General features: G+C 36.7%; 1 protein-coding gene across 1 annotated transcript in view; it reads right to left on the bottom strand.

Annotated features, from left to right (window-relative positions):
- The window catches only part of LOC150107634 (uncharacterized), a 276,919-nt gene extending 268,956 nt beyond the window's left edge, over positions 1-7,963 (bottom strand). Inside the window, exon 1 of the mRNA XM_090392144.1 lies at positions 7,815-7,963. The gene's annotated coding sequence lies outside the window, so the exon portion shown is untranslated. The remainder of the gene's footprint in view (positions 1-7,814) is intronic.
- Between the last annotated feature and the right edge of the window lie 4,563 nt (positions 7,964-12,526).

The raw sequence follows: 12,526 nt of genomic DNA, 5'->3' as shown, positions 1-12,526 counted from the left end.
GCAGAAGAATCAACACTGACTGATCAATGGCATCAAGGGCATGACAGCAAGATGTGCAGCACATCGAGGGCACACTCCTGACATCTAAGGGACTTGTGGCCAGCCATCGTGGAAGAGATTGGAGCCTCACCATGTATTTATCCATTGTCAACCATGAAACACACCATGTCACAATATGAAGTTAGAGATGTGGTTGAGACCCCCTGCAACCATCAGCTCTTATACCTACAGGGAAGAAGAGCTTGAAACTGGGAATTGTAAGACAAGAACTACTAAGGTAGTGTATGAAGATAATATCCCAAACCCTTCAGGGAGGATATTCTCAGATATCCCTTGTCTGAAAACCAGGAGCAATCTCTTGAAAATAGTAACATGGAACGCCAGAACACACTACGAGGCAGGCAAATTAGATAACCTACTCCAGGAATTAGAAGTGATGAAGGCCGATATTGCAGGTATCAGTGAAGTGAAGTGGACAGATACAGGCATAATAAGAAGAAAAAATCACACTATAATATACTCTGGCAGTGACTTACACCTTAATGGAGTAGCGCTTGTCCTAAGTAATAGAATTGCAAAATCTCTACAGGGATATTGGCCCATAAATGACAGAATCATAACAGCCAAAATAACTGCACAACCATTCAACCTGTATATTATCCAAGCATATGCACTAACCCAAAATCACCCAGATGAAGAGTTGGAACAATTTTATGAAGACATCCAAACTGCAATCTCCAGTGCTAAGTCAGATGATGTTATCATACTGATGGGCGACCTAAATGCAAAAGTGGGCTCAGAAAAAATCTCATTTTGCATGGGAAACCATGGGCTTGGAATCAGAAATGAAAGAGGTGAAAGATTAATTCAATTCTGTGAAACCAATGACCTAATAATTGCCAACACACTGTTTAAACACACCCCCCCAGAAGACTATATACCTGGACAAGCCCTGGGGACATCTATAGAAGCCAAATTGAGTACATAATAATAAGCAAAAGATTCCGAAATGCAATAACACAAACAAAAACATATCCTGGAGCAGACATAGGATCGGACCACAACCCAGTGATTGCAAAAATCAAAATAAAACTTAAGATACCAAGCCAACCATTCATAAGAGAAACTTATAATTCAGACTAACTTAACAACCAAGAAGTTAAAGGCTGCTTTATAAAAGAATTCACAAAATCCCTTAACAAGTCTGACACCACAACTCACACAGAAAATAGAACGCCAACTGATGAAATTAACATGAACTGGCAAACATTCAAGAATAGCATCAATGAAACAGCCAAAAATACACTCCCACAATTAAAAAGGAATAAACCTTGGATGAATGAAAAAATACTGACATTGATGGAACAAAGAAAAAAGTTAAAGAACAAACCTGAATATAAAAGCATGAATAAAGAAATAAAAAAAGAATGCAGGAAAGCCAAAGAGGAATGGATTAAATATAAATGTATAGATATAGAAAACCTTGATACAGAAGCAGAGAAATGCATGAAAAGATCAAAGAAATGACAAGCAGGACAAATACAGCAAACCATGCAAGTGTCATTAGAGACTCAAGAGACCATATTCTAATGGATAAAAAAGAAATCATGGAAAGATGGATTGAATACACAAGGAAATTATATGAACAACAAAGAAATGATATTCCTGAAGACTGATTTAGAAGGACCATCCATTTTACTCTGTGAAGTTGAAAATGCCGTCAGAAAACTAAAATCACATAAAGCTGCAGGAATAGATAACATCTTGGTAGAATGGTTGAGGGCTCTCGATGAAGGACAACTGAAATTTCTAACAAAATTATGCAATAAAATATACGAGAGTGGATTTTTACCCAAAGATATTAATCACTCAATTTTCGTTCCAATTCCCAAAAAAACAAAAGCTACAAGATGTGAAGAGTTCACGACAATCAGCCTAATCAGTCAAGTATTATTATTATTATTTCAGGCAACTCCAGGGAGTCCTTAGACTCATCGAGGGAAGCCCTAAACATCATGTCACACAACTATACGACATTCTCACAGTATCTATCATACCTTGCCTTGAACTCGCTCACCGTCATAGCACCCACAACAGACTCTGGCAGCTTATTCCACTCACCACTCTAAAAGTAAAGAACCCAGCTCTAACACCCCTGCTAACCACACTCTTGCCCAGCTTCCATAGGTGTCCCCTAGTTCTCCCACCACCAGTCCTGATCTCAAAAATATCCTCTGAATTAATCCTATAGAATCCCTTTAGCAATTTGAATGTCTCAATCATATCTCCCCTTTTCCGCCTATCAACTAGTTTCTGCAACCCACAAATCTTCAACCTGTTCTCATATGGGTCATTCCATAGACCTGCTATCATCTTAGTCACTTGCCTCTGGATCCTCTCCACCTCCTCCCCATCAAGAAGGAACCAAGGTGATGACCAAATCTGGGCACAGTAGTCGAGATGAGGTCTTATCAAGGCTCGGTACAGAGGTACAATAACTTGTTTGTCCCTGCTCGTCAAGGTATTTTTCAACAACCAAGTGAGTGAGTTGATGAGCTGATTTAGCTACTTTTGCAATGTGTCCCCCTAAACTTCATCTCCCTATCCACCAACACTCCCAAGTTCCTGGCCTCATCAATCTCCTGGAGTACAGTTCCACCAATGTGGTATACTGCTGCTAATCTTTTCACCCCAAAATGCATAACCTTACATTTTGTCACATTAAATTGACATCCATTCTCCTTAGACCAGAACTCCAATCTATCCAAGTCATCCTGCAAGATTTTGACATCTTCTGCATTCACTATCGCCCTACCCAACTTGCATCATCAGCGAACAAATGAACTGTTCCACTTAGATCCTTCCCTATATCGTTAATGAACAGATTAAACAGCAGTGGTCCAAGAACAAAACCCTGCAGCACACCACTATCACCAGTATCTAAAGTCCTCCTATATGTTATTCTTGAAAGAAATAAAAGAAAAATAAACATAGAAATAAATGATACACAAAGTGGCTTCAAGGAAAATGTAGGTACAAGAGAGGGTATTTTCAACGTCAGAACCATCATAGAAAGATATCTAGAAAAACAAAAAGATGTGTACCTCTGCTTCATAGATTACAAAAAGTCATTCGACAATGTCCAACATGAACAATTAATTGAAATCCTTTCAAAAATAGGCATGGATGGAAAAGACATTAGGCTATTAACTAATCTTTACTGGGAACAGACTGCATCTTTGAGAATAAATAGAAAGACCTCAGAAGAATTCCCAGTTCAGAAAGGTGTGAGACAAGGCTGTGTCTTTTCTCCGATTCACTTTAACCTATACACAGAAGAAATATTTAATAAAATTAGTAACCTCAAAGGAATCACTGTAGGGAGCAGAAATATTAATAACCTAAGATATGCAGATGACACGGTTCTTCTAGCTGAAAACAAATGTGATCTCAAAACTCTTATAGATGAAACCCTCAAGTATAGCAAACAGTATGGCCTCAGTTTCAACTTTAAAAAGACAAAAATCATGATAATTTCAAGAGAAAAGAAAATACCAAAAATATGCATCGATATAAAAGGAAATAAATTAGAACAGGTGCAAAAATACATATACCTCAGACACTTGATCACAGAGAATGGCAGGACAGAAGATGAAATTAGAAAAAGGATTGAAATCGCAAGTTCAACTTTCAACAGTATGAAAAATCTACTAACATCTAGAGAATTAAATCTGAAAACAAGACTAAGAATCTCCAAATGCTACATATGGTCTACATTACTATATGGAGTAGAGACATGGACACTCTCCAATCTGAGTGTGAAAAAACTGGAGGCCTTTGAAATGTGGATGCTGTGAAGAATTATGAGAATATCATGGAAAGAAAAAACGACAAATGAAGAAGTACTAGAGACGGCAGGCGTCAACAGGAGCCTGACGAAAGAAATTAAAAAGAGAAGTCAGATATTTTGGACATATTCTGAGACATAAATGCCTACAAAGGACACTTCTCGAAGAAACTGTTGAGGGAAAGAGAAAGAGAGGAAGACAAAGACTGGAGTGGATGAAAAATATAGAAGACTGGACCTATCTATCATATGAGGAATGCAGCAGAGGCACAGAATAGGACATGGTGGAGACACATGGTAGTCAATCTCCTGGAGGGAGAGGACACCTGACAGGACAGGACAGGACATCCTCCACTCATTTTTATATCCCCTCTGTATTAATCCAGTAAAATCCTTTCAATGACTTAAATGTCTCTATTATATATTGCCTTTTTTCCTCCTATCCACAAAACTCTGCAATCTACATTCCCTCAACCTCTCCACATAATCAACATTCCAAAGTTCACAAAAAAAAAAAACAGTTAAAACCAAGTGATCAAAGCTAAGCACACAATAGTCAATGTAGTTTGACCAATACTACATATAGTGGCTCTAACAGAGTAAAACAGTAACAGCACTAAGAAAGGATTAAAAATATTATTTAATTATTCCAATATTTCATCTCAGTCACTGAGACATCATTCAAGGGTTACAATATGAGACTTGTAACACACACAAAACGGCAACACAAAACTAAATGAAACTCGTGGACAAACACTTAGAATCCTAACCTGATTGCCCTTTGTGAGCATGGTCTGCAAGGCCCAACTGAAAATAATCATGACAGCAGATGTATTTTTTGTATTCTTTCAAGCGAATGTTGGCTGATCTTCCTGTCTGCCCATAGTAGGCCAACTTGCAGGAACAGGGTACTTCATATACTCTAAGTACAGAGAAAGGACGGAGATGATCTTTAATAGAATGTATGAGGGTAACAAGCTTTTGGTGGAGCTTGAAAGTCATGCAGAGATTGTATTTCTTTAAGTTTCTGGCAATTTTTTCTGAAGTGCCTCGGACATACAGAATGATGATTGCGATACTAAAATTTTTCTGAAGAGAAAGTCGAAGATTGGGGCAGAAGGATTGGTTTTTTTGATACTGTGGGAACTGTAACCATTAGATAAGAAAGTGTGGTGTATATGATATTAGTTCTGCTGTAAGAGAGGACTCACTGGAACACTAACCAATAGAGCCTATAACTGTTGTTCCAGTGATTCCTCTTTTACACCAGAAAAGAATCATACACCACACCTTCTTACCTACTGGCTACAGTTCCCACAGGATCAAAAAATAACCAATTCTTCCTCCAATCCTCAACCTTCTCTTTAGATTTTAGTAATGCTATTGTCATTCTGTATGTGCAAGACACTTCAGAAAATATCTCTGCATGGCTTTCAAGCCTTATCGAAAGCTTACTACCTTTATGTTCTACGAAAGATAATCTCCCCCCCTCTTCTCTCTGTGCCTGGAGTATATGAAGTTGTCATTTACTGCAAGTTGGCCTACTATGGAAAGACAGGAAGATCAGCCAACATCTGTTTGGAAGAACACAAAAAATGCATCTGCACTCATGACTATGGTCAATCAGGATTTGCAGACTGTGCTTTAAATTACAGTTCATAGAATCAATTGGAAAAAAAAACCACTATGCCCAACTGCAATAAATTCAAAAGAGAAAGACTATTTTTGGAATTTCCAGCTGCTCTCAAATATCAACCTAATCTAAATAAATAAGGATGCATAAAATTTACCAAAATATGGGAAACACTAATACTTCGAGATGCCAGGTTTCATCCTAGGCTACCAACAGGTGCCCACAGAGGATGTCCCACAAGGGAGCAAGCAAACCTAAACAAAGATGAACATTATTAAATGTCAATGTAATCAGTGGCAGCCAGACCCAGAAGAGATACCAAGGTTAACTGTTTACAGTTCTGGTAAGACGGATTGATTATCCCTGTGGCCCTTTATCTCTTTGTCAGATATGCAATGAAATTTCCCGGTTAAGGAATAATATTATTGAGCACTCGGCTCACCCATTATGGGCTGCCAGTGAATTTTTTTTTCACTTTCCCCTTAAAAAAAACTACTTGTTTAGTATGTTGTTTTTATTTTTATCCTGATATATTTGTTTTTGTCTACTGCTAAGTGGTAGACAGTAATGGCTAGGAACACTGAGCCTTTGGCTTGCCAATTTTGGCCTTCTGGCAGCGGGTTTTTAAAAACTTAACTGTTCAGTATGGTTTTGGGATGTTTGTGTTTTGCACAATCATACTCACTGTAGTCTACAAGTTGGTGGATAGCAGCATTTGGAAAAATGTTGCATCCTTTTGAACATGGGAAAGTTTTGATCTCAGGGATATCGGATTCTTGGTGAAGCTGTATGTCTGAACAGTAATGGCCCCAGTACTGAGCCCTCTGGAACTCCACAAGTAATCTTCCTACTCCCCAATACTGCACCCCAATATGCAACTCTGATATCCATCAGAAAGCCAATCACGAATTCAATCCACTAACCTGATATCCAAACCTATATGCTGCAACTTAAAAAAACCAACTTGTCATGTGACACTCTCATCCACTGCTCCTGTTACTCTGCAAGAGCCAAAACTCCTCATCTTCCTTTCTTCATCCCATCTGCCTGTTCTTGTTTTTGACATAGTACAACAACCAAACCCTTTAAGAAACATATTAAAGATTACTTCTTTCTCCTTAATCACTTATCTACATATTGCACTATTGTGTTATAGGTCTTGTAACATTTCATGTGTATGGTCATGGTATTTATACATACATATATATATTTTTTTGGTATTTCACACGAGAACATTTGCTATCACAGCAGGATACTCAGTACCTTATGCAAGGAAGAAAGTATTTATTATGAAAAAGTCATGTGTGCATGCAGTATATGCCTTAAAATGTATGATATCTCATCCAATCTGATTAAAATATTAACTATAAGATGTTAATAAGAGAGAGAAGAGTGGAGAATGAGACATGGAAGCATTGTAATGTAACAATGTAAAGATGCTATTTACTTTATATCCTAACATATTTAAATAGACTCCTGATAGATTACTGCCCAAACACTTTTATGGGTGTGAATGATCTCAAAGGTATGCATGACATATCTGCAACATTCATTTTATACTTTATGGTGTCCTGAAGAAGTCTGCAGTATGTGCTCTGAGACATGCCAGAATCTCTAATCCTACTTCTCTTCTTTATGAATTCCAGAAATCAAGCTATGAATATCGTGTCAATTCCAAGGCGGTTTATCCTTTCGCCGAGGTATAAGGTAAACAATAACAATAATTTTAATTAAATACATTCTTCTTCCTATCATGGAATATAGGCCATGTGGCCTGTTCCGGTCTCATGCCATCTCTTTCTTGGTCTTCCAATTCTTCTTTTTCCACTTATTTTGTATCTGTATAATATTTTTGGTAGTCTGCTGTTGTCCATTCGATTTAAATGTTCTAGCCATTTTTGTTTATACTGTCTTATGTAGTAATTAATTGGTTTTATTTTTAGGGATTGTAAGATTTCTTCATTTGTTTTGTGGTCCCACTTGGTATATCCAGCTGTTTTTCTGAGGAACTTCATTTCTGCTGTTTGAATTCGTTTTTCATCTTTCCTTTTCATGGTCCATGTTTCGCTTCCGTATAGTAGAGTTGGTTTTGACAAGACATTATATAGTCTGATTCTAGTGTGTTTTTGTACCAGGGATTAAATACATATTTAATTAATTAAATATTTAATTTAATTTAATTAAATACATATGCTAGTTAAATTTTTAATTTCTCTTATAACATAGAATTATCATGCAAAATGATAACTTCGTTAGGAATGAATTGTTAATTAAAATCAGCTTGTGATTTTAATTAGTATTAATTATATTTAATTAAAATCACTTCAAGATCACCTTGTTCATTTTCGATTATTTGCTAAATCCTGTCATGATTATCCAACGTAATACTATTCTTGAATAAAGTGTATACTGTAAGTAACCAAGCAATGAGACTTTTCGGTTTTATTACAAAGAATAAATGTCGGAATGAGTAAAAATGCAGTTCGAATTTAACTTTACGTAACAAACAGCAAAATATAACTGTCAGCCATTCTATAAAGGCAATGGCAAGCACAAACAAATTCCATTACTTGCGCACTTTAAACCGAACATGCCTGATAGAAATAATTTTTTATATAATATAAATAAAACACACGAGGAGAGGAGAGATGAGAAGAGAACGCTCTCTATCGAGAAATATTCAATTTAGATCAAACAAACAAATAACCTTTCCATATGTGCTATGAGGAGTTTTTATTATAATTATCTGAAGAAAAAAAAAGTATTTTTAACCAGTTCAGTTTAGAATAGTTGAAATATACAATTATAGCTGTAAATACAGCAGTAGTATAAAATGTCATTGTATACATTAAGATCAGCAAAAACTATAAATAGGATTTTCTAAACTTCTATGTTGTCAATATAGAAACTGTGACCTCAAACAATGCATTCCCAAGGATTATAGGTACATTATTTTAACAATTTGTCTAAAAATCTTATACTTGTGGTAATTAACAACTATTCATCTGCCTGAGGTTGAAGGCAGTCATGCCAAAGGAAAAACATGTTCTTACAGAAAATAAAACATTTTATAAAAGATTCAAATAGACAATTACGAATGGATACTACAAAACCCCAAGAAACAGTTGTAATAGTTTCAAGGCGAACAATATTCTATTTAAAACGCACATATATACTCATATAAGAGCTTCCGTAGCTCAGTCGGTATAGATGAAACGCTTTGGTCGGAATGAACTTGGCCCGATTCCCGTCCATGACGTGAGGAACATTCATCTGGTCTCTTTCAACTAAAGATGAGTTAGCCGGTCTCATACGGCGGTAGGACGGTTTTTCACCAGGAAACTCGGGTTTTTTTTCGTACCTTAGAACATGCAACCACCACCGTGAACATACACACACACACACGGATTTTCTGCGACGAATACTTACGACCCAGTTATAGGCCTGCTTCGTCAGCTATATGACTGTCCAAAGTCCAGATAAAATAGGGGAAAAGCAATGATGAACTACCCAGTAAAAATCTCACCAGAAACACTTTGTGAAAGAACACTTGCTTTCTGTGTTACCAATAGTCAGACATGGTTGAAGGGTTAAGTGATCATCATATAATCTTTCCCAGTGAATTTTGGTAATATGGAACTAACCTCTTTCGTAATCCATTTCGTGAATACTAATGAATACTTAGCCTAGTGAATACTGTCCATGTGCAGTGACAGCTTTTTTCTATGCAATCTTTAGGTGTGCATTTGCCACATTTTATTTCATTGGATCAGTCTGGTCGTCCATATATTATATAAGACAAACAAAACACACGACCAATGTCACCATTGTGGAGACCATGGACCAGAGCTCACTAAATGCTCAAAAACATCATTGAAGTACTTTTTGATATAAAACTACATCAACATTAACCAGAACTATTGCATATTTGTTGAAATTTATTCTTCAGCACACTATACAAATGGTTGAGAACAGTGGCGTCACATGCCCTTTCGGTTAGGTGTGCTGTCGTGTGGCTACAAAATCACGCCAATTTGACCGCATTTTTATCGATGTAAGTTTTAATAATGCATAACTCATCGGCTCTCATTTTAGTTAGTTCAATGCAATTAATTGTAGGATAACTTTGAATACTTTAATTTTTCAATTAATTGTACCCAAATCTGCATGCAGTGGGGGAACAATGTGTTTGGTTTTAAATATATTAGAAAACGATAATGAAGGAGAATGCTATATTTAGTTCGTATATATGAATTACTCAACGGTGTAAATATGTTAATCATCATTAATAAGTCATGTGAGAGTGGAAAATGTAAAGAAAGGAATAAGTGTGAATTAATGGCAAACGAATTATTAATAATTGGCATTTGTGATATGTGTGTCCTATAAGTTGCTAGGTTGTGCGAATAGCATGTGATTCTATTAAGTCTAGACATGAATAAGTGAATTTATAATGACATAATTAAAAAAAAAAACTTACGAGGAGAGGGAAAGAGATTTGTTTGCAAAGTATAAAAAAACTAACCAGTAATAAGCAGCCACTGTAGAGAGAGAGAGAGAGAGAGAGAGAGAGAGAGAGAGAGAGAGAGAGAGAGAGAGCTAATAATGTTGATCAGGTGATTCATTTAGGCGTGGCAGGAATATATGTCGTTTGATGGAGCAGCAAATCATCTCGTAAAATGTGTTGTGTATGTTATGTGTATTTCTCTGGTTTATGTATATTTCATTTCGTTTTCTAAGAATTTTATTTTCTTTACTGGGACTACGTATGTATTTTACGCATTAATAGGATGCATAATATCCGATCATTATCGGAATTGTGTATCCTTTCGGGAATCCTACATTATTATTATTATTTTTTTTTTTTAAGTGTCAGCGGCTCCTCTATCTCATCGATAAAAGATATCTCATATATGCTAGTATTTTGTTGTAGATCAACGACTTCTTTTAATACATAGAAGCGTTCATTTTTATTCAGGAATAGATAAAATGTTACGACATCTGTTGTTTCGGAAGACTAGAATAAATATATCCCTATATCGTTAAAAAAACTTTCCATTCTCAACAGGTGCACAAGCAAGTACAATCACTTTATTTAACACTCGAACGAATGGAAAAACACTCCTCTACCCCAGACTACGCAGCATGCATGCATCAGACACAATACCAAATCACAGCCACTAGGTGCTATTGTCTCAGCGCTCACACTGCCTCTCCTTCTGGGCGGTTTTAAAACCACTGAAACGCTAAAAATTTGACAAGCTGTCTACGTCTGTTCAAAGGACTCAAAGTTTTATGTATTTGTAACCCCACATCCGGGCTATAAACATGAATGTGAAGCAATATTTAAGTGTCGAAAACTGTCTCTTCATGAAACATTAGTGTATAGTGTTTAATTTTAGGAATCATGCGAAGCCAAGAAACAATTAGGAGAGTATTTAACGGGAATAAATGCAAAAATATAATATCGGTGATATTACTGTTCCATGAATGTGCACTGCATACCTAGCACATCCAGAATATTTGACCCTGGTTAAGAACCATGCCAGGAGAAAAGAGTAAGACAATTACAGCTCCAAAAGAAAAAATACGGTCTGTAGGAAACTCCCAAGCCTGGATTCGCTGGTCCTCAGAATGAAAAACGGAAATACAGACCTTCAGCAATTTTTGGATCAGATATCATCTACTTAACACACAAGAGATGACTTTTGACTGGGATTAGACGTTTAAGATAACCTGCATTGCAGGCATTATAACAAAGAAATAATAATTAACACGTAACAACCATGTCTAAAATGCCTTTTATTATAAGATGAAAAGCAAGGGCAAACTGACTGAAAAAAAAACTGCTTGTCAGCCAATCTAAAGCAAGAAGAGTGAGAAAGTAAAAGTTGTGAACCTATTACCACGATTTGATAGAGGAGAGCTTAGACAGAGAGTTATGATCGCGAATTAGTCAGTGCGCAGGAGGAACGGTACGGAGTTTATCGACTTGTAGTTTGAAATTGATGGAAAGGATTTATATAAGGTGAATGGCTTGCATCTAACCTGATTTGGTATCAGGAGTCTTGAAAAAGTGTTGTTTGGTGAAAGGTCAGAAGTACAAAGTCATGGAAAATAGAATGCTTAGGGAAGATGAATGTGAACTTCGGTCCAGGCAACCAGCTTAGTAAGTGGAAGAGTGATCCCGTGATGCAAAATGTAGCACCCCAAGTTAAATTTAGTGGGCTAAATAACATAAAATGTAAGTGAGATTGTAGGACGAAAGGGGTATGGCAGTTTATGTACACTAATGTCAGAAATATTCGAAATAACGTAGAGGAGTGTTTGACACTGGTTAGCACAATTGGGAAAAAGTTATAGACATTAGTGGGACGCGGCTGACTGATGATGATATGTCATTGGAACAGATTGCAAGGGATATAATATCTTCAGAGAAGACAGAAAGAACAGACTAAGGAAGGGGTTTTTGTAATAATAGCAGAGGAATTAAAGGAAAAGAAGTTGAAGTTCATTGGGGGGACAGCAATTCAGAGATCAGTTCACTTAACTCTAGCTGGAGATAAGATAAAGGCCAACAGGACGAAAGGCGTAGTCGTTTACTGCTATAATCTGGGAGTAAAAGGGAGAATGTAGACGACATGCACTCGCAAATAATAATGATAAGTAAATGTCGAGTAATTATTATGAGGGGTTTCAACTATGCAGACATAGATTGGAAGGAGGATTGATTACGGACGGGAAGAGAAATTGAATATTTACCTGAGGCAACATGCAATGAAGGGGCACGAGGTTCGAGAGTGCTGGATCTGATCATTACATCAGAGAACTCAACACTGACCAATTTATCCAAGCTGTCTTCACTTGGAGAATGTGATATGTAGCCTTGAATATTGGCAGACATGCAGAATGTTCCATTAAGAAGGTGTATGTGGGAAATTACAAGGAAGGTGATCATGAGAAGGTGAGGAGTCAGCTTTCATCAGAGCCATGCATAAGAATTTGGAGGGAGAAATGTTAGTGGGACGTGGAAGATGAGTGTTTGA

This window comes from Typopeltis vanoorti, chromosome 4 (genome assembly GCF_054136105.1).
Source record: "Typopeltis vanoorti isolate ZY-2024b chromosome 4, IOZ_Tvanoo_1.0, whole genome shotgun sequence".
Classification (NCBI taxonomy): domain Eukaryota; kingdom Metazoa; phylum Arthropoda; class Arachnida; order Uropygi; family Thelyphonidae; genus Typopeltis; species Typopeltis vanoorti.
The sequence above is the reverse complement of the archived record's forward strand: the minus strand, read 5'-3'. Positions and strand labels throughout refer to the sequence as shown.